General features: G+C 32.1%; 2 protein-coding genes across 21 annotated transcripts in view; one reads left to right on the top strand and one right to left on the bottom strand.

Moving 5' to 3' along the window:
- LOC127867104 (dihydrofolate reductase-like) overlaps nucleotides 1–24,622 on the top strand; it is a 632,040-nt gene that overhangs the window by 195,512 nt on the left and 411,906 nt on the right. The window lies entirely within an intron of this gene.
- Nucleotides 1–24,622, bottom strand: part of LOC127867113 (uncharacterized) — a 707,753-nt gene that overhangs the window by 101,819 nt on the left and 581,312 nt on the right. The gene's annotated exons all lie outside the window — the stretch shown is intronic.

Below are 24,622 nucleotides of genomic sequence, written 5' to 3' on the forward strand. Positions count from 1 at the left end.
AAAACCGAAAACAACTAAATATATTATATTTAATATATTTATAACAATAAATGTCTTTTAAAAATGTAGTCGGCGTATACGCTGACTTTGAAATAAAGTTAGCAATTTATTTTTCTAAATAATGAAATACAATTAAACAAAAGTTAAACTATTGTGTTGTGTTTTCACTTGTATGCTGCATATTCACCGCATGAAATGTGTGTTAGCATTGTCAAACCACACATTAGTGTGAGTAAATAAAAAATATACTACGGGAGAGCACTTCATATGTGTCCTCATAAGCCTAGTTATGAGTATCTTTCTTCACTATCGAAATATATCGTATGTTTATATTTGATTTAAACGCAGTTTTCTTTCGACACATTTAAAGCACACGTCAATAGCGCCGTCATGCGAAAATGGGTCTTATGCGTTTCGGCAAGCGTTTGTTAAACCCAACATGTGCTCTTGCGCAGTCAGGCCATAGGCAATGCTGTTCGCTTTAAAATCACTCAATATGTTATGTTTCTCCTTACCAGAAGGAGGGATAGCTGAGTGGGCTATTTATATGATGGGCGCATATGGAATAAGACCCATTTTCGCATGACGAGGGTCATTACAAATCGTATTGCGAATTGAAAATGCCACATTTAAGAACAATCCTTTTTGATACAAAATTGAATTCAAAATAGCAAACTTGTTAATAATGGCAGCCTATCCACACATTAAGGAATGATTTCCAGACGTGCTGACCAAGTACGGCAAACATTGTGGTATGATAATTAAACGATTTTCTCTTATCGTGACACTGTACTATTTCGCTAATGATTGTTTTCTCATCTTGGAGGCGAAAGTGAAATTCTGCGAGATGGATTGTAACTCGTAATTGTAACAGGGCCACAATTTGTGTCGTTTGAGAATACAGACAGGAATTCCTTACACTGAACAGTGCTACATCCTTTGAATTGAGCACATACGCAGTGATGCAGCAAAAAATCAGAGGTTGTATCTCGAATCAGCTTATTAAATATTCGAAAATATTCATGCGTGTCTGTTGGCGTTATGTAAAAGTCACTAAGATGAAAACTGAAACAGCTTCGCCCAAAAGCGCATTAGTGCTCTATACCTATGTTTATGTTAGCGTTGTTGACACCGTGTTAACTGCTCGGGTAACAAGTAAAGCATAAGCAGCAATATTTATATACTTTTATTCCTCCATATACAAGATACGAAGATTATTGTATATTTTGAATTTGTATATGGTGTCAAAAATCTAAAGTTTTGTACACGGAACTTTCATTATGAATTTATATTCTTGGTGAGATAGTCATTTGATATTAGAAAAAATATTGCTTTAATATGATGGTGACTGCAAATTTTCTTTATATTAAGTTCTCATTACCATTTTCATCATACTTTTATGCTTTCAGAACTTCCAAAAAGCATGCTGTCTTTATTTTGTCTTAGTTATTTCTATGAAATAATAAGGATGATAAAAAGTGCACACAAAACTCGACCCGTGCGCTATGACACACACTTTATAAAGTTGAATGGCGTGTGTTCATTTCAAACTTGAGATTGATTTTGAAAAATGAATTGCGTGTTAAATTATGCAATAGCGAACATCTTAAGTTCTTTCAGCGCTTTGATTATAAGTGCATCGATGTTTTTTCTGTGCAACTAGCCAATTGCAATCTAAATAAATCGCGTACGACTTTAAACGTTACTTTTATCATACTTAAACTGCTACACTCACAGCAACAATGACTTCTTGTCAATGCATTATTTCAAACGAAATGGAGTAAATACCAAAAAGATGGAGGTAAGGACAGAAGGTGGCACACATGCGCTTTTTGAGTGATTAAAAGTGGCATATTTTATGTGACGTAATCTACGTTGTTGTGTTTGTATTTCCAGAACTTATATTTGAAAGTCAAATAACTACTTAGTATATCAACCTTATTATTATTAGTCATGTTTTTGAGAATCTCAAGGTGTGTTATTTTCCATGTTATACAGCCCCGTTTACCAAATGATTCAATGGAAAATCATTCAGGGCAAAGTAAATGGCATAGGCTAGTCAAATCATCATAATTGAACACAATTTACATTGTATAACCACAGGCTTATCCTAACTCAAACATGGCGTTATTGCATACTTTTGAATTACATTCATAAAACGACATGGCTTTAATTTAAATTTACATTACAGCAGTCGACGAGGCTGTACACATTTTATAATTTCCTTCTATCTAATCTAACATCACATAACACGTCTTTTAGAAACTTCAAACGTAGCAATGAATGTAGTGTTTGCTAACAAAAGTGCGTTTGATGTGTGTCAACCTGTTAGGCCATTAGTTCCTTGCCATACCAATAGGACATGCTGTGTTGATGCTAATTCTGCAGTTTAACGTTAACCGGGAAAGGTTGTTTCGCTTTATCGTAGTGAAATCAATAACACGACCATGTTTTATTGTAATGTTTGTTATATTAAATTAATTTGAGTAACATCAAAATCATGTATCAACTCGAAATGTCACACTGGTACACTTCACATCCGGTTTCGTCCTTCTTGTACTGTGGAGGATCCCCACAGTCCAACATACACTCTACTGGCCTACATCCGGGGAATACAGTCGTAATGCTGCTACCTAGAAGCATGGGTATAGATATATTTGTTTTGGGAGGCGGAAAACGACAACGGGCGAGGCATGATATGGTATCGCGCAAGGGGGGTTAGAGGGTTAGGGTTAGGGTTAGTGTTAGGGGTCGGGTTAGGGTTTGGGTTAGCCTAAACCCAACCCTATCCCTAACCCGACCCCTAACCCTAATCCTTACCCTAACCCTTTTTTTGGGGTTATCAACCCTGAACATTGCTTCGCCCGTTGTAGTTTCCCGCCTCCCTGTTTAGGTTAATGTTTTTAATGTTGATGTATTTCATTCAAATTTAATGCATGTTATATTTTGTGTTCGTTTTGGAACACACCGTGAACTTTTTTCTCAATAAAAGGCCTTTTTTTTACACAAAATTCTGGGGTGTTAACATAAGATTATATTAACTCGCCTTTAGTGTTAACGTATAACATGTCATTGTTGTTTCTTCTTAACGAACATCCAGTCTAGGCAGAAAGTGTCCAGTGATTTTTTTGCTCTTTTTTGTTACAGAATGTGCTATATGGATTGGGAAAATTAGCGCGATAAACCATCAAATTGGGAAAAATAGCGCGATAAACCATAACATTGTGAAATATTAATCATTATAAAAATGATTATACGAAAATTATTAAAATTGTTAAGAGCATGTTTGACAGCATTTTTATATTATAAAGTGCTGCTTTAACGTCTTCTTTCAATGAAGACAACGTTTAGTTAATATCCTTCCACATGCATATTAAACTTCCATCTTCGAACAATACTGATCTTAACTGCTTTAAATTTGTGAGTAGACTGAACTTCAATTTTCCAACACTGGTTTCCGTGACGCACATTCGCTCTGCAGATTTCTAATAAATATTTTTTTTATCTCAAACGTAGAATTTTGCGTTAATTGACACACGCATTAAATTATTCCCTAATAAGCATATGATATCCGTTGTTAATTCGAATGTTGTTTATCATTTTCGTCGCTCATCGCAAATACTCGTCTGCTTGCCGCCATCTTGGACGTGTGTAAAAACAGGCGTGCTCAATCAGGATACATCGACTTTCGTCGGTATCCTCCGCAATATAAAGCGAGATGTGTGGATAGCAAAGTAAAATCGTATATATTCGGCTACATTCGCGTACAATACCTAAGTCAGCTGTCGTTCGGCGACGACTTGATAAGCTCGATCGGCACTCATGCTACGAAATTTTCGCTAGATTGCCATTGTAATCTTTTTGGTTTTATTGAGAAATTGTGTCATTTTTATTATAAATAACGTCGATTTTTGCAATTAGGAAGCAGCCAAATATTGGCGGTAATTTTGGGCAAACAAAATCACTGGACTGTCTTCCCTGCTTTTGACGAGACTTTGCTCACATACATTAACCCTTAGTTTACCAGCACGAGTCTCGATTTGTAACACACATATAGAAAACATCTATACGCAGACATAAACTTAAGTAAACATAACTTAAAATACGATTTTACAATATATATCTTTAAGTGTATTTACTGACGATATGCTGAAGTGCTTTACACACAACACTTTATTGAATACAGGAAAATGTCTATACGCAGACATAAACTTAACTAAATATAACTTAAAATACGATTTAAAATGTTTATCTCCACTTTGTTTAATGACGATATTCTGAAGTGCTTAACACACCACACTTTGTTGTTTGAATATTAAATACAAGAGTAATGCAACCTCGTTCTGGAAAAAAAACTAAATGCATGTGCGTTAAGTGTCGCCTCAGATTGGCTTGTACAGTGCACACATAGTAATTAAGCACGACACTTTCCACCTTTATGTAATTTGTTATCTGAGGAAAATGCTTGTATTCGAAAAACAAGCTTGGCGAAAAGATGGATGCAAATCAACAGGCTATACTTTATTTTCTAGACCTACTTTTCGTGCATATTTCGGTTTGTTTGCAGGGATTTTGAGTATTATTTAAAGACTACATTCACACAAGAAAGGTAAGATTATCGATATGTGATTCGCTCTGCTCAAACGGGTTTATTGCATGTGCGTAAAATGGTGTGTCAGACTAGCCTGTGCACTCCGCACACAGGGATGACATTTTTCACCCAAATTGGATTTTCGCTTAAAAAGACTTTCTTAAAATTAAAAATACAATTAAAGCGGACCGTCTGTGGGTGGGCACTGTACGCACGTGTAAAACACCCCGTTTTCCACATCGATTTAAATGATTGACAAAAGTGCTTGATTTGTTTTTAGAGTATTATTTACCGTCGCCAATTACTTAATATGATATTAAACGTAATTATTTAAAATATATTGTTGTAAAGAGTGCTTCTATGTTATTATTAGAACAATAAACAATCCGTAAATAATCAATCACTCTGCTCGCTTAGTTATCTATAATGCAACTCAAACTCCGCTACTATGACACTCGGTCGGACAAAATGGCATCGATGAAGCGATTAATGAGTTGCTGATCACATTATTTAATTAATAACGGCGAATCGTAAATCCCCTACCTTTTTATTGGTAAACAGCACGTCATCTTATTTGTCGTGTATATATTAAAATTGGATTATAGACCATAAATATCGTTATTTATTCATTCATAATAAGCTTATGGGTTAAGTTCTGTAATACTTCATGTAATTAAAAGTAAGTAATTGCCGTTGTTTTATACAGATCCCAGTTTGATCACATGTGTGAACGTTTAATGAACCGTGTCATTTGCACTAACAAAGGGTAGCAATTTAATGTTGCATGCAACATTTACTGAAAGGTATTTTCGATACAGGGAAACGTAGGCGAGATATGTTTTTTGTTACATACTCAATTAGAAAACAACAGGCCGTATACATTGAACATATGTTAATTGTGACATGTAACAATATCATTATTATGACTTTCTTCCATCAAATTACATTTATTGCATGTGTTTTATGTTTGCAGAGAGGGAGTTTATCAAATGTATAACACTCTGTTGCATACATGATTAATGTCTGCAACTTATTTTGATCAATTCATCCGTGTGTTATGCGAAGTATGTTTATATATGTTAGTTTGTATATTGCAATCAATTGTTATTTCGCCAATAAGTATTATGTATTTGATATACCCAACTATCATGCTATTGTATAAATGTTTCCTATTCAATGTTACTTAAAACATATATAATATATATAGAGAATACTAGGTTGGTGCCGAATAAAGCAAAATTTATTTTTCGAGGCTTAGAAAATCTGAACCATGAGCCTTGGCGATGAACTTAAATAATAAATAAATAATAAATAAACTTTGCTTTATTCGGCACCGACCTAGTATTCGATTTATTCCTTCAATTTTCGAAGTCGTAAATTTTCTAAAACTAGAATAGGAAAATCGAACTACACGAACAATCCCAAAGTTATTTAAAGCAAACATTTTTTGTTTCATTTTTTTAATCGTGCCGAGCCTAATACATTACAAAATGATAAGGAACTAACCTGTTTTTCTGTTTATCATACCTCTACGTCCCCGATTTTTAAGAAATAATGAAAAAAAAACACCAAACAACTCCAGCTTTAGCGTGAAAGAACATGCATTGCGTCGTATGACGTGTTATTAATGACATCACGAGTACGCGCACTTAATATTTGTAAATAAGTTTTCTTTGCTTTTTTAGTTGCATTATGTGTTAAAAATATATAACATATTAGTATCAAATTGTTTGTTTTGTTGAACCTGATTTGATTTTACTAAAAATGATTACTTTATAGTTGATTCCGAGTAAAATGACCATTCACCGCCGCGCGTGACAGCTATATTTCAGCACTGCCGAAATAGAGGAACAATTATTCTACAATGGTTTATTTCGACCATGCACGTCTGATGATGGGATAAAGTAATGTATTTTGTTAACCAGACCATACTCCATACAGTAAGGAACATGCAACATATTGTCCAAAATAAGAGTACAGTTGCATGTATTCGAAGTTGTTTTGATGGGCATAAACTGTGCTTAATGAATTAATAATATTCAGCTTGTATTCACATTACTTATAGTTACAACTGTCAGAAATTGATTTCAACTTTGATTAACACTACTTTCTGTTACATATTGCTTCAACTTGTTTTCGAATCACTTTACAATTGGCAACAATATGCTCCAATTAGTATTCATAATAAAACACATGTTAACAATTATCGTCAATTTGCATTCAACATATAGCTGATAACACTTGTGTTTAACTTGTATTGACGTTACTACCAACAGTTAACAGTTTGCCGCAACTTTTATTAACAGTACTTACAACTCTTAACAATGTGCTAACATATATTAGCAGCAATGTTATCTTTCTTATGTAACAACAGTAAATTTGTGTTTAGCAATTAAATCAAATACAACAATGGACTTTGTGATATATTATCTACCGTGTTTAATAGTAAAAATACCATCGGCCATTAAATGTTGTATGCATAAGCATACGGGGAAGACCATCAATTTAAATTAAAATTTTCTCAAATTTTATCATAAACATCACAACTTAAGCAATCAGGTAAGTCTGCTAAGTTGGAGGCTGGTATCAATACATTTATTGTTTCTTACTGCAGTTACACCAACATACGTTATTACACCATTTTTCGAATACTTTGACATACAAGAGTAGAACCATTTAAATGCCTACTCCACTGTCGGTCTGACATTTACTAAAAAGTGATTTCCAATATTGTCGTTTGAATCATTCCTTAAATGTGAATGTTGTTTTTATTGTAAGTGACACGCTGATTTAACTGCAACGCTGGGAGCTTCACGTTGGTCTCGGTTTGAACCGTAATTATAGAAAAATGAAAATAATAGCATAGTTAAAACTTATAAAGGAGTTACAATCTTTAGCGAGCATTTTTAAATATTTTTGAATTTGAATGACAAATGCGTTCGTTCCCATATCAGATTCAAATATGACACTCAATCTAAGGGATTATTTGTACGCATTGCGTAAAGTAAACCTTGCTGCGATACAAATATTTATTGCAGAAATTTCAATACTAAGAATTAAAACCAAATTGCTTCAAAATGATATTTTACATTCTATAAACATTTCATGATGTTTACAAAACTGACAGCAATTTATTAAGCGAGTGTATACTCTTATGTAAATGAAAGGAGAAAAGGTACATTGCTAATTCAAGTAAACATTATTGAATGATTTATATTAACCATCACTTATTTGAGCTTAACTTGTGAGTGGACATGATTTGCAGTTCAACGTCTCTAGATGGTAAATATATGTTTAAAATGAGATTGGACATGACCTGGAACAAATTGGTTCGACCTAATAAGTTGTGTTTTTTTATTTGTGTTGATACGACGAAATTCATATCAAGTATATCAATATATTTCCAAAGATATAGTTGTGAACTTGTACCTAAGTGACGAGTGTATTGTATTCTTAATGTCAATAGCGGAAGTTATAGTATAACATTATTTAGCACGATTTTAGAAGGAATCAACATGCTCATAGTACAAACGTCAACAGTATGCATAGTGTACACATACTCAACAAAGCGGATTGTATATAAAATATGACAGTTACAAATAAATACAAGGATTTCGGGCTAAACGTAGGTTGATATTAATACATTGCATGGGTTTTTAAACAAAATCAATAAATAGTTTGAATAGTTTTGATTAGCAAACATTTGTGAACATGAGTGGCAAAATATGAACTAATTTTGAATCTACATGTATGCTTCAACATCATACCACTAAACGAGGACTGTACATGTTAACAAGTAAACATTAGGTTAGGAGTCATATATTTGAAGTAACGTATATAGAAATAATTTGTGAAATTCCTTCTTTCGGATTTGTAAATTTATAAAATACCCAAAATGCATCATTCATTTTGAAATAATTTATCATAATGTAGTAAGTACTTTAAGATTATTTAATCAGTATAAGAATGCAAAGGAAATCAAAATGCTGTTTGATAACTATTAACATCTCAAACCATTAGGCACAAAATCAACATCGTTATACAAATAAATATACACTTTGCGTCCTGAAGTACCGATGATTTGTCATCTTTCCATATGTTACTTGGTTCTGCTTGTGTATCAATAACACGATATTCACGTAATTATTGTATTGTATCATGCCTCAGAAGTTTATAAGTACTGTATTATGCTACTACTGCACATTTACGTTTGAGACGCTGACATGTTATTTTTAAGTGTTATCGGATACCCCATCCGATAACGCTTTTAAGCTACGACCATTAATACCATTCATTAACTCCGCCCACATTTGGGTCCAACACTATTTTGTACAGCATTCAATGTTTGCTTAGTCCCGCCCATACTGAGAACTACTTCTTTTGTAGTCGTGGAATATCGCTTACGTTGTTAAAATGTAAACAAACTGAACCATTCATATTGTATTCAGAAAATTAATAAAAAGTAATAATTAAAACTGATATCATTTGATAAGTTTATACAAACTGGAAAACTGAAAGAAATGAGCATTCACCTATGGGAAAAGTAAACCAAATACAAATTTTGGCCTCACTTGCTTCACATAAAAATAACACATATTATACAGCAGTAATCAGAAACATTTTATGTAACTTAACAACAATAAAATTAAGACGCTTTAATTAGAAAATAAACATTACAGTTTCTAGTCAATTCTAGTCAATACCTGTTAAACCTTATAATACATGAACTATTCAATTTTTAAGTGTCTGAAATCATAAGTGTACATACAACTGATTCTGTCTCTACATGTTTAACAAAACAGAAAATGTTGTGTACACTGGTAGTCTGGTAGTCTAGTTAACCTGAAAATGAAATAAAGAAACCTTTATAAAAACATCATTAAACACACATTGCACAACTTCTTTTAAAATAAATATCTAGATCTATAAATTATTATTAGACTGTTTATTTGAATTTAGATTAATATAACGATAAAACAATAATATAAAACAATTTTTTTCTCAATAATAAATTTGTTGAAAAATGTTTTACCTTTCCAAAAAATAATTAGATGGGTTGATTTGAAGCTGTGCCGGAATGCAGAGGGGGTATATCTTGAATTGTTTGAGAGGCGGAGAAAGACTGAGACCGGTGCAACTGATAAGGCTAGAACTAAATCATCAAGAACTTGAGCGTATGATCATGACCCATCGAAATGAGTGGTTGCAACTTTGTAACTGTTTTCTAATAAAAAATAATAAAAAATGCTATAATAAAATATAACAAATCCAACATGAGACAAAATGTCAAAAATAGAGAGTGATCAACTAACATTTTTATAGCACAACTTGAACAAATTACAATGTAGACAGGCTAACAATATCATTATCAAAAATATATGTATGCATATGGAAACAATTTAATGGCAGTAAATAACTTATTAAAATTAATAAAGAACTCCTTTTTATAATAGACACGAGACTTATTTCTCATTAGAAAAAGGCTGTTTTTGCACAAATTTGAGTAATTCGCGATGCAAATGTTCAATATTTAAAAAAATGTTAGCGACTATTTTTTCACATTTTTTAACAGTTAGCGACTTCTTTTTTTCACACATTTCACAACAGTTTGAGATTCATATTTTAAAATATTTAAACAATGCGCAACTAACTTTTTTCACAATTGTGAACAGTCACTATTCATTTTTACACAATTTTGAGCTGTTCGAAACTATTTCATTTTTTTTCTACAATTATCCAAATTGACCGACTCAGTTTTCATAATTTTCAACATTTCGCGACTAATTTTTCACAATTTAGAATATTGCGCGACCTTTTTCACAATTTTCAATAGTTTGCGACTGATATTTTCAGAATGTTGAACAAGCCGCGATTCAATTTTTCACAATGTTAAAGTCACGACCTATTTTTCACAATTGCGGACAGTGCGCGACTCGTTTTTTCACAATGTGAACAGGGTGCGACTCATTTTTTCACAAAATGAGGGACCGAGGTTGTTGCACAAAGATAAAAAAGCCCTTTGCCAGAAACTATAAAAACAAACAGCCCCATGGCTTATTGGAGCTAAACAACCCACTCTCCTTTCAATAAGCACACAGACCAATTACAGTAGGACTACTGACAATGACCGTTGGTTCATCAGCATGAAAATGGGTGTCAAAAATATCACAAATAATGAAACATGTGTAGTGTTTAACGATGAAACTGACCAACCACTCGACCAGGAAACATATTGTGCATACGATGTGGGATTCAGGATGCTCTCCCACTAATATCACGCACATCATTGGTTACAAGAACGCACAAAACATCATTATGTATGTAATTCCGCTGAATAGTGCACAAAAGCAGCTTCCTTAGAAAGTTCCAGGAACTCGAAATCCACAAGCAGTCGCGTTCCCTACCAACTTTGACTTCGCACGCAAAGGCCTGTTTTTCGGGGAAACCGTAAGCATCTCACAACTAAACGTATACAGCGGAGATGGAAAAATTGAACAATAAATCACTCTTATAACTTCCAATTTGCGCAATACGTTAAAATCCCGTTCCATTTAGTTGTTGTGTTAATTGTTTCAAATGTTTACAGTACACATTCTTTTTGAAAATAAATCTAGCGGTTAGTGTGTACTTGGAAGTACATGTACATGTTGAATGTGTTATTATAAAAATATATTGGTAATGTGTTTTTAGTTCAGAAATTGTAATTTTAAGCATCGATTTCTCGCTTTAATTTTGATATTATGTTAAATTATGTGCGTTTTAATTTTATTGTTTGCGGCTTCTTTGCGAACTATTTGTATGTGTAAATATGCATAGACGCTAGCGGATGTAATCAGGCTGCAAGTCATTTGCATATTTCACTACCGTACATCAATTAAATTTAGCGGTTTTTTTTAAATTATTATTATTGTCTTATTTGCTTTAAAGGGGCCTTTTCACGTTTGGGTAAATTGACACAATTGAAAGAAGTTGTTTCAGATTCGCAACTATTCGTTCTAGTTATGATATTTGTGAAGAAACAGTAATACTGAACATTTACCATGCTCTAAAATTGCCATTAAATACATCTTTTGACGATTTAAAAACCCGAAAAATATAAAGCGTTGAAACGCGAAACAAAGTAATAATTTGGTGAGTTCTGTTGTTGTCGTTATATTTTGGGAAACTAAGAGGATTGCTTATGTTAAGTGTAACATACATCTGATAATGTATCCGGAAGGATGGTCGAGTGGTCTAAGTGGTAGACTTTTTACTCCAGGACTCCAGGGGTCATTGGTTCGAGTCCTGCTGATGGTATATTCTATATATATTACCTCAAAGATATTATAATGCATTGAATATTAAATGAGCGAGTAATTCACATGATAAAAAATTGATGTTAAACATGTGTATTTCTTTTTTTTTTAGAATTTCGATGTGTTTTGTTTGTGTGTTAATATTATGTTGTTTTTTGTGTGTATTATATTATATTGTTGGGAATTTTACACCAGGGTTTGTGTGCTTTTTTTTGGCGTTACGTGTGATTAGACAAACCTTTCCATGAGGGTGACCTCTGACCATTATTTATTTAATATTGTGTTGTATGTCTCGTCCTTTTTCGTACAGGCGATTTGTCGCGTCCCTTAAACGAAGACGGTTGACAAGGATTTATAATTTGAAAATATGTTTAATGATTCATGATTACTAGTTAACTGGTCGAAAAGTGTTGAGCATATGTTTATAACACTTAAACTTATCATGCAAATGATCAGTATTGTGCATGTTATTTATAAATAATTCAACATGGCTGAATCGCCCTATCGTGGATATACATTGAATTGTCAACATTATTTTTTATTCAGATAACACTCATGGTGTTTCACTTTAATTTAATAATTTGTGCCTTTATCATAATCAAGTTTTTCGGTAAAGTTTTGAACAACTATAATTGTTTAACCTGCACATCTTTATATAGTTTCAATGTGTTTTGTTTTTAAATTCCATGTTATGTAGGCTGGCTCTAAAGGAGGACAAGTGTGTTTTGTTTACTACAACAAATACAGTATTGAATAAGAGTTGTCCCATCTCTGTTCGATCAAAGCAGCATTCGGGGTAGTTCGCAACGCTTCAAAGTCATTACTTTATTTGATCTGATATTTGGAGTGTCTGTTATGGAATATAATTTGCATAGCTGCCCAATTAACAGCTGTTTCCATTTCGCTGAAAAGTAACCCTTTCTCGGAGTTTCTCCTGTGGCGTGCCACAATACTTTCAAAGCACAAAATGACGTCATTAGTATGACGAAATGACGTCATTATACCAACGGAATTTCCAGTTAAAACTCTTTTGCAATGTACATGAACGGTAAATTTAAGCATAAAATAAAAAGAAAATGTGTTTGATTCGGTGGTAGGTCGATTTTAATTCACTCGTGATCATAGAAAATATGTATATAATTATTTATGATAATCTAAACATAGAAAAGGAGTTCCGAAAATTTGTTCTTTTCATCGGTGAAAATATCAAATACAAATACTGAAGCTGCATGATAAATTTAATCAAGATACATTAAACATTTGTTAAATATTATAGTAATTGCCATGTACCCAATACTTAATTAAACGCGTATGGGTCCATTTTAAGTTGCATGTTAAAATCGACAAATAAACGACATTATGCACAACCAATGCTGTAATCATAATATTTCTTATACACACATATTTAAGTCGATTATCTGTACAAGGCAAATCCAAACTAAATATATAATTATAAGTGGAACCTCTGTGCATATTTGTATTTGCATAACTGTTGCCAGTGAATGAAAGTCAATATCAAAGCTTCCGGAGCATTTTAAAATACCGTTCAGGGAATATGATTACATATAGTTCATGAAATCACTGCTGTTATTTCACTGCAGAAATGTCATATTTTATCATTATGTATAAAATAAATAAATACGTTTCTCGATGAAAGTTTGATTGTGTGGTTTCCATGATAATCCAATAAATGTTTTAAACTCTCAAATTACACACACTAGTTATTGAAAGCTATACCTGGAGCTTTCGTCCGTGTACTACGGACTTCATCAGCAGAATGAATGTCTACTGTTGGGAAACGTTAACACCGCTAATTACAATAATAAGGTATGAATACATGCTTCGACAAAAGTCATTCGAATCAGCTAATACGAATACACATATTATCAATATATTAAAAGCAAGTAAACAATAACGTGATGACAATATTCACATCGAAAGCACATTTGAAATGTTTTGTAAGGCATGTATACCTGTTTAGTACATGAACAGTTATCAATAAATGTAGCAAGACAAATAATAACGAACATATCGCTCATGATCAAGTCCATTTTCCAATAAATATGGCATGAATCACTGAACATACAACGACTAATGTCACTCAAACCAATATACATTTGTACAGCATTAACCCTATGGCGAGATCATGAAACACATTGCTTATAACTTGACATTTGATATACATGCAATAGGAATCCAACACAATAAAGGGTTCACGCGTCTAAGGGGGGATCTAAAGTACGCTCCCACAGTGGGGATCGAATCCGTGTCCTTCCGGTCGCTAGGATAGTATCTAAATACCAATTAGTATTGTATGATTACATTCTCCGACTAAAGTTTTTAAAATCGCTAATTAGTATGCACATTGTATTAATATATACACAGCAAGAAAACAAATTACGTGTTTACTATATTGACAACGAAAGAAAATATGAAATGTTATGCAATGCATGTATACCTGTTAAATAGATACACAGTTATCAATAAATATAGCACTTCAAACAATTACGAACATATCGCCCATACTAAAGCCCATATAGTAATAAATTGGTATGAATAACTGAATCTACAATGTCACTCAAATCATCAATATTTGTATCAATAAATTAGAAAAGACATTATTTAGACTAATGAATTTACAGCAACAGTACTAATGCTATCAATATGATCACATAAAACAAAATGTGATTAATTTCCATCCGCTATATCAAATTGACATTTGAGCAAAATCTACCAATTCATCTTCAGAAATAAACTTTTTATCAGCATTAACCCTATGGCGAGTTCATGAAAGACGTTGTTTATAAATTTCCATTATACGAATTGAATAGGAAGAACAACAAGATAAGGTGGTACATAACATAACACATACACACCAATAACTGTAAGAATACGGTAATCACGCTATAAAACAAGAATATCGACCATTTTAGAGGTCATAGTGACCTTGACCTTTGACCTAGTGACCCAACAAGAGATGTGTTTGTCAGAAACACAATGCCCCCAACTACACCGCATTGAAATAACATTTATATTTATCCTTCGGCAGGTATAGAAATCATCTCCCTTTAAAAGTTATTACTTCCCTTGAATTTTGTCCAATCCAATCGGGGAGGGGGGTTGGGGAGGGTCTCACAGTCAATTATGACCATGTCAGACATCACTGACAACTAAGGCCTGTGGTTTAAAAGACATCATAGCCAGAGGGTGTTTTTTTTCTTTTTCATAAAATCATAGCCAGAGTTGATCATGTATCTATGGACATCAGTCCACAGGTATAGAATGAACATCAAAGAAATTATAATTATATCATAAAACAGAAAATTGACAAATCAATCATTTATTAATAATTAAAATAATAAATCTGTACAGTAACTGTGAAAAGAACTTCAATTATTGGTAAGGAAATAAATAATATGAGATTCATAATTATATAAATTACTTCCATTGAAAATAATTGTAACAAATCTCTATTTTAGTAGCAAATACAACTTTATTCATGACGTACACTGGGGTGTAGATTGCCCCAGGTACCCGCAAAAAAACTAAATGTGAAATAACAAATGTATGGTGACTTATAATAATATTTAACAAGAGTTACAAAGTTATAAGAAACAAAATTATATTTTTCACAATTTACAAACAATCTTTTGCACGTCTGCACGTTTAATTAATATGCCAGTCTTTGTTCACGTCTGCACGTTTATATGATGTTATTGTTAAACAAAACAAAATGATAGCTTTTAACAAATAAAAGTCACCATCTTAAATTTAAGCGGGTCTTAATTAGTATTATGAATTGAGTTTATATCCTTGATTATAAAACGAGTAATGTATCCATACTTCCTTAATAATTGTAAAGAATAACGTAAAGAAACATATAAGCTTGTATATTTAAATGAAAAAACTATAATGAAATAAAATGTGGTTCACAGCGAACCACCTCAGGTCATGCACGGGCACTTCCCGCGATGGTCCGCCATAATCATGACATATAGTCTACAGCTGCCCTGGATGATGGAGTTGAGGCACGTGACAGCCTTTGGTACAACTACTCACCCGCCTCAACCCCACCATCCAGTTAAGCCTGAACAAGTGTGAAAAAGCATGTTTAATATGAAATCTATTTTTTGAAATGAAACTCAATACGCAAGAAAGGTTAGTACAAACGATCCTATGGCCTTCATGAGTGAAAATGAGGCAATGGTATAGCGTATATACATAGTGATGAAACATGAGTGATAATGAAATTCAATGAATGAAATGAGATGAGCCAAAGACCGGATTAAACAGTATATGAAATTATGATTGAAATGATTCATAGGAACATTGATGATAACAGTGATGATACATATATAAATACATCAATACAAAAACTCATCACACAAATGACACAAAACACTGTATCACTTTGTTGTTCTCTCTCTCTGACCCAGGATGACAACACGAGCATCGGCTCCCCACATCCTCGCTGCTGTCATCCTGAAATCAGAGAGAAAACACAACAGCAGAAAACAAGTAAAATGTTATAAAAATGTTAAGTAATTTTGGTTATCAAGTTCTCTATGAAAAACAAAATTTTCATTGATTGTGTGACATAATCCACCCCAATATAAATAAAAGAGATCATGTGTTAAGCGATGAAAATCTAATGTAATTCTAAATTTTATTCTTTTTATAAATTTAATAGTTAAGCCTGAGGGAGATAATAATATTTGTTCATGTTTGACGGATTTCCTACATGTCCAAATAATATGTCTTGATTTTGACAAAAATATTAAATATACATATTTTAATTCAGTACTTCCAACATTTTTAACATAAAAAACTGGAACCATTTAGGATTACTATTAATGTTTCCAATCGTAAGTATATCAATTAAATATAAAACAGTTTTATTTAAAGAGGAGGTAAACAAACAATCTATAAATAAATGTTGGACAGTTTCGTCACAATTACAAAAAGTACATTTCTTTTTTGCTTTGTTAAACTGTTTATCATATAAATATTTATTTACATACACAACAGAATGCGCTAACCTAAAACAAGTATTCCTACACAAAGGATCAACTGCCATAGGAAATATATTTCTAAATGTATTTTTAAAATCAATTAATGGACATTCTTAATAACATTTTGGAAAATATTCATTATTTGGATTTATTAAACATGCATATATTTATTTTACAGACCACTGTTTAAAATTTTCAGTTTGAACATCCTTTATAAATTTATGAAATACCCTTAAATATTCAACATTAAAAGAAGGAATAATTTCACTGTGGGGTTCACTGTAACTATGTAATGAAGGAATAAATTTTCTAAGTTGCATACCTATCCAATACCTTGTAAAATATACCAAAGGAATTTATAATCATTTAACAGTTTAAATAAGTGTGATAGATAAAATGCATTAATTCTTTGTTGAACATTAGGTAACCGAAGGCCACCTAAAGTGAAGTCTAAAAATAATGTCTTTCGAGCTATTGGTTCGTAAACACTGCCCCATATAAACTTAAAACAACTTTTTTGTATCATATTAATATAAGACTCGGAATTGTTTGACATTAAACAAAATAAAGAATTTTGATAGCACATATGTATTTAAAACATAACTTTAACCTTTAAAAGATTTACATCTATTAGACCACAAATTTAATGTATTTGAGAAATTAATATACGATTCATTGAACATATCATCATCAGTTAAATCATAGCCAAATTTATAGTCAAGTAATTTAACATTTTTCATCCATGATATGCCAAATGGATGGTCAGATCTGCTTTTCCACTTACCTAAAAAGAATCCACAACTTTTATTATAATTTATTTTAGAACCTGAAACTTTTTGAAAATCTGAAACATGACGAAAGAAATTAAACATAGATTTGTCATCTGTTAATACCGATGTATTATCATCGGCATATAAAGACATTTTAACATGAAATGTATTTCTCGGTGTCTGTATACCATTTATATTGTTATCATTGAATTATTTTAGCAAATGGTTCAAGACAAAGTACATATAAAAGAGGTGATAATGAACAACCTTGACGAACTGAACGAAATAATGAGAAAGGATCAGATATATGACCATTAACAATTACGATTTAATATCCTCATATAAAAATTTAATCCAAGTTATGAATGTATCTGAAAAACCAAATGAAACAAGTGTATTATATAGATATGACAATGAAACTCTGTCGAACGCCATCTCCTGGTCTCGAAAAATAAAGCAAGCATTTACATTCTTTTGCTCAACATAATCAATAATGTTTCTTATTAAATGTACATTGTCAAAAATAGTACGACCTGGAACAGAACATGTTTGAAAAATACCAATGATCGAGTCTAAAACCTTAGCTAATCTATTTGCTAATATGTTTGATAAAATGTTTCTATCAATATTTAAAAGAGAAACAGGTCTATAATTTTTAACTGATGTTTTATTATTTGGATCTTTGCATAATAATGTTATATAAGATATTTTTTTTGAGATTTAGACATATGGCCTAAATGAAAACATGTATTGTATAATTGTAATAAAATATTGCCAAATAAATGGAAGAATTTAATGTAAATAAAGGAAGTTAAACCATCACTACCTGGACATTTAGTGTGATCCATATATTTTAAAGCTAATTTAATTTTATCTAATGATAAGGGGCTATTTAACATATTATTATCATCATTTGATACTTGATGTAAATTATTTAAAAATGTATCATTAAAGGATGCATCTACTTGCTCTTCTGTATACAATTCTTTATAAAATGTTTTAAAAGAATTTCAAATGTCATCAGTTGATTTTTTATCAACTCCACCATCAATAATATGGTGTATACTTTTGTTATTACCAATATTAAATTCATTGTTATGATAAAATGTACTAGAGTTTTCATTATTATTTAAAATATGTATTTTACTTCTTATATATGCCCCTTTATATAAATTGTCTTGAAGTTTATTTAATTTATCTTTAATATCGATTTTTTTCCAAAATATTAATACAATGTTTATATTGTTTAACTAGTTTTTTATTTCATCATAAGAATTTTTATTTTTAGACTTGCTATAATCAATACAGCAGTCTTAAATTTGTGTTTTGAAAATGTCCCACCACTCTTAAGTTATATTTTCAGTTCTACTGATAATTTTAAAATAATATTCAAAAGCAGAGACAAAATCTTCATCTTCAAAAATTGAATTGTTTAATTTCCAGTATGATTTACCAATGTTTATGCTATTAGTTGTACTATTATTTTCCAAATTTATTGTTAAACTAACAAACTCATGTTCTGAAAATGGACATGGAATAATCTCTTCGTTTTTACATTGTTCAATAAGTGATTTTTCAATATAAATTCTGTTTAAACGACATGCAACAGATTATGTTAAACATTTCCTACTCCAAGTTGTTATTACTTTATCTGGATTAAGATGTCTATAAATATCTGTTATTTTAAATGTTTCAACTATTTGTTTGAAAACTTTACAACCTTTTATTGTATCAATAAATGTACCTCCTATTTTATCTAAGGGTGGGTTTAAAATAAAGTTAAAGTCTCCTAAAATAGTTAATTTGTTTGATGACACTAAATATCGTTTATTGATTCAAAAAAAAATATTTCTGTCACCTGGTTTATTCGGTGCATAAATATTACAAATTTTAAAATAATCATTTAAGAATTGTATATCTAAGGATATGAAACGACCATCAAAATCAATTTCAAATTTAGAACATTTAATATTTGTATCATTAACGATTATACAACATCCGCAAGAAAGGTTATTAGAAAAATTCAATACATAAGTATTCTTTTGATATTAAATTTTCTATTTGTTTCGACATTTTGTAATCATCTACATGGGTTTCTTGTATGCATAACATAATTATTTTATTAATTAAAACGTAATCTTTAATGAAGGTTTGTTTTTGTTTGGATCGAAATCCGTTAATATTTATAGTTTCTATTTTTAACTCCATGTTCTAGTTTATAACTCAGGTTGTAGTTAAAAGAAAAAAAGGCGACGTCCATGATTAAGTGTTAGCATAGAAAACCCGATTATAGTGTTTAAAAGATTTAAACCAGGTAGAAAAGATACTAGGCCAACGATTTTGTAAACTCGCTTTAATAAATATACTACGTACCGAAGTAATTTGGAAAAAGATAGATGCGCTCACATTTACCACGAGGATATTGGAAAAGGATTTAAAGATATATTGTTGCTGAGTATTGTGTTTAAAAAAGGTGTTTTATAATAGATATGGATTGAGTATATATAACAGTGAAAAGTTTATACACACACTGGCATATGAACGTTCTTTATACGTTTATATAAAATAAAAAATGCATTTATGTTATATAAGATTTTAAAGTAATAGTTTTTAATTGCATATATATACATACTATTTACATAGATTTGATTTATACATATTCTATATTTAATTACAAAAAGTATACTTTATACAATGTGGATCCATGAAATGTTAAATATGCTAATATATCAGTCACACAGATTGTCTGTGTGCTCGGTATATAAGCCAACATTATATTTTAAGACATAAAATATAATGATAAATATACATACAATTGAACTATTTACACTAGGTAATATTAAACATTGATTGTTAACAGTAATTGGTATTTGAAAAAAGGGGTTTAGGAATGTTTTATTATATTTTGTAAAAAGGGAGTTTATTCATCAGGGGTCATAACAAGATCTTGGGAATCTAAATCAATCACTAGTCGGTGTTCATCCAAATCATCTGGGTCTATATATAAAACTTTGAACTAGCTCTTAGGCATAGGGGTCATGATTTCATTGCTATCTGCTTTCCTCCCTCTTGTTGAGCCCCTCACCTCTGTTTCTACTTCCATTTCTGGTATCGTCTCTCCATTTTTCTTTCTTCCCTGGCTCTTTCCTTTCTTCTTACTCCCCATCGTTTCAAACCCCTCGTCATCAATCTTCTTCTGTTCTGGTTGGTCTGTATGCTCTTCTGTTTCCTTTCGTTTCTCACCATCTGTCTGTTTCTCTCCGTCTGTCTTTTTCTCTGGTGTTGTGTCATTGTTGTTTTCTGAAACACTTACTTTTTCTTTAAAAATGGCATTGATATTTTGGGGGCAAGTGTTGCGGACGTGCCCAACCTCTTGGCAATAGAGGCAAAGGGGCTGCCGTCCTCTCATGGTAATCAAGGCCTTTGAGCCACACTCAAATTGAAATATGTGTGGAATGGACTCCTGCTGAACTCTGTCACACTCCATCCTGACCACACGCACCCCAGAGTGGGTACTAAAATCTCCTTTTTTCAAAGAATCATGTTCGACCGACATAACAGTTCCAAATTTTTTTTAAATATCAGCTATGACCTTGTCGTTAACGAATGCTGGCAGCCAATGAATTCTACATGATTCAATTTGCTTTCCGTACTTAACAAATCTGTATTGTACTCCTTGGTGAGCTAACGATGCTTGCATTTGTATTTTATTCAAAAACGAGATACACTTATCTTTTGTCTTGAAGATCACATCGTACTGTGAAGATCCGGAAGGTCCAAACGCCAGCCATTCGATGTCAGTATCAGATACGCCATTCTTCATGAAAACGTTTACAACTCCCTGCATACTCCATCGACTCCGTCCGTTAAGAATCTCTTGTCAACGTTGGCATATGCAATACCGTCAACATATGTGTTTATACTTTAATCTATCGAGAATAATAGCCAGAGTTGATCATGTATCTATGGAGTACACAGGTATGGTCTATTAGTATTCGAAAATTCCACGTTGAGCGTGATTTGTCATCCATATTGAACAGAACATTTTTTTGTTCTTAGCAACTACGCTGTCAATATGGAAACAAAAATGAGAAACCCCCTCAGTATCAGATACGCCATTCTTCATTAAAACGTTTACAACTCCCTACATACTGCATCCTCGTTTCCATTGCTCTTTAACTGTCCTCTCCATCGACTTCGTCCGTAAAGAATCTCCAGTCAACGCTGGCATATGCAATACCGTCATCATTTTTGTTTATACTTTAATCTATCGAGAATAATAGCCAGAATTGATCATGTATCTGTGGACATAAGTACACAGTTATGGTCTATTATTGATCGAAAATGCCACGTTGAGCGTGATTTGTCATCCATATTGAACAGAACATTTTTCTGTTCTTAACAACTACGCTTTCAATAGGGAAACAAAAATGAGAAACTCCCAAAAAGTTGTCTGGTATTTTTCATTAAGAAGACCTTTGTACGAGTTCATATTCGCAGTCGATGACAAAGAAACATAAACTTAAAAACTAGGTATCGATTTTAACATGGTGTTCGTAGAGCAAGTTCATGCAGTTGTCACCATTGAAACCTTGTCAATTTTATTGTTTATACCATTTAACCATGTGTACACCAAGTGAGGCTGTAACTACATGTATAATAATTTCGTACTATTCTCCCTTTACTTTAACTATTGTTTTTCTTCCCTATTATACCAAGTGGACTCGCCCATCCTTCTAAATTGGAGCAATTTATTTCCAAAATTAGGCATGTCTAGTATATTTATTTCTATATTTAGAATATTTCATACGGAAATGCCTTTAAGCAAAAAGCGAAGACCCAGATGAGACGTCGCATCATGCCAAGGCCTTTTTTTCTAGACGCTTGGCATAAATGGGTTAAAAGCAATTTATACAAGACAACGTACTAAATGCTCGCAATCATGTTTCATGCTAAAATTACTTAACTACATATATGTAAAATGTTGTGTAAATTTGTGTAAATCATTTGAAAGATGCCGAAAGGAAATTTTGAATATCTTGTCTTTAATATAAAATTAATATGTCATATTTAAAATAATGATACATTTAAAGTAAAGTTCACAGTTATATTTTGTGGATATTTTAACAGGTGTCGTTGGGAATGTGGATATAGTAAGATTATCTCATTCAAACATTGATTGTATTTAATGGGACCTGTTCACGTTTTGAAAAATTTACAAAATTGATAAAAAATATTGTTTCATAATTGCAAATTTTTGTTGAAGCTATGTTTTTTATAAGGAAACAGTAATAATTGACATGTTATGCTCTAAAATATCAATTGTATGCATATTTTAGACGATTTAAAAACCTGAAGATTCTAAAGCGCTACAAAGGCGAAACGATTTTATAATAAGGAAAGTTCTGTTGTTATCGTTATCATATTGTTGTTATCCTTATTATAGTGTAATCGTGTGACATTACAAGGATTACCTATATAAAGTTTAAAATACGTGCATTATCCCGTCATAACGATTGGCCGAATTAGCTCCAAGGCTCAGTGGTTCGAGCCCAGGTGTGGATAACGTTTTTTTCATTCTTCAATTTTAACCAATTTATGCCTCGTGGACTCTCCAATCCTTCTAAATTGGACACATTTATTAAAAAAATAGGGATGTCTAGTATATGTATTTCTAAATTTAGATATTACTTACTGAAATTCCTTTAAGCAAACAGCGCTGACCCAGATGAGACGGCGCATCATGCGGTGTCTCATCTGGGTCTACGCTGTATGCAAAGTCATTTTTTCAGGACGCTAGGCATAAACGGGTTAATTTTTGTTTTTAACTGAAACTCTTTTGTTCCGATGTTTACATGAATTTAAAGCATTAGTTCGCAAACTTCAGAACATGCCAAAATCTGTTAAATGGTCCGTTTAAGTCATGGATGTTAAATACTTATTATGACGTGACCGTGTATTAGTTCAACAAAGAGGAGATATTTGCTAATCCATAAAAGCTTATTGCAAATAAATATTATCACGCATGCAAAAGCCAATTTGCAATTTTAAAGTTGAGCTGCTCTTTTAGAAAAGGGGGTTTAATACATGTGCATATAGTGTCGTCCCAGATTAGCCTGTGCAGTCCGCACAGGCTAATCAGGGACAACTCTTTCCGCTTTTATGATATTTTTCCTTTCAAGAAAGTCTCTTCTTAGCAAAAGTCTAGTTTAGAGGGAAAACGTTGTTCCTGAACAATATGTGTGGACTGCACAGATTCATCTGGGACGACACTTTACGCACCTGCATTAAACTACCTTTTCACAGAGCATGGTCCAATTTTAATATATCCCCTGTCTTTGATTTCAGGTTTTCCCATTTAAATATACGCTTAATCTAGTACGTACATATCCAAATGTATCTGTTAGAATACTATAAGCAAGAATCACAAATTAATAAGCCTTGGTTTTATGAGAAACCCATGATCCACATATTTAAACTTATTATGATCAAAACACTGTGTAATTTTCTTTCTGTTATTATATCTGCAATGTAGACCCCAGTACATCGTATACCAAGTATAAAATGCCTTTTTATCAAAGGTGAGTGTATTTTGCAACACTTTCCACAGACAAAGGATGTTCATTTAACAAATACAAAAAGTGCGAGACGATAATATTTATTAGCAGAAGCGGCCTTAAATACATAAAACACAATTTAGGAATGTACAGATATTTACGGCAAATAAACGTTTACAGCTCCTGGTCTCAGTCTGAAACCAATCGATTCTTTCTGTTTAAATTAACAGCATTCTTGAAAAACTGGGCTTAACGCATGTGCGTAAAGCGTCGTAATAAATAATCTGAGCAGTCCAAACAGGCTAATCAGGAACACCACTTTGCACCATTATTGGACTTTCGTTTAGAAAATACTTCTTGAGCAAGAACAATTCCCTTAATGCGGAAAGAGTCGTCC

The sequence above is a fragment of the Dreissena polymorpha genome, chromosome 2 (assembly GCF_020536995.1).
Source record: "Dreissena polymorpha isolate Duluth1 chromosome 2, UMN_Dpol_1.0, whole genome shotgun sequence".
Taxonomy (NCBI): Eukaryota; Metazoa; Mollusca; class Bivalvia; order Myida; family Dreissenidae; genus Dreissena; species Dreissena polymorpha.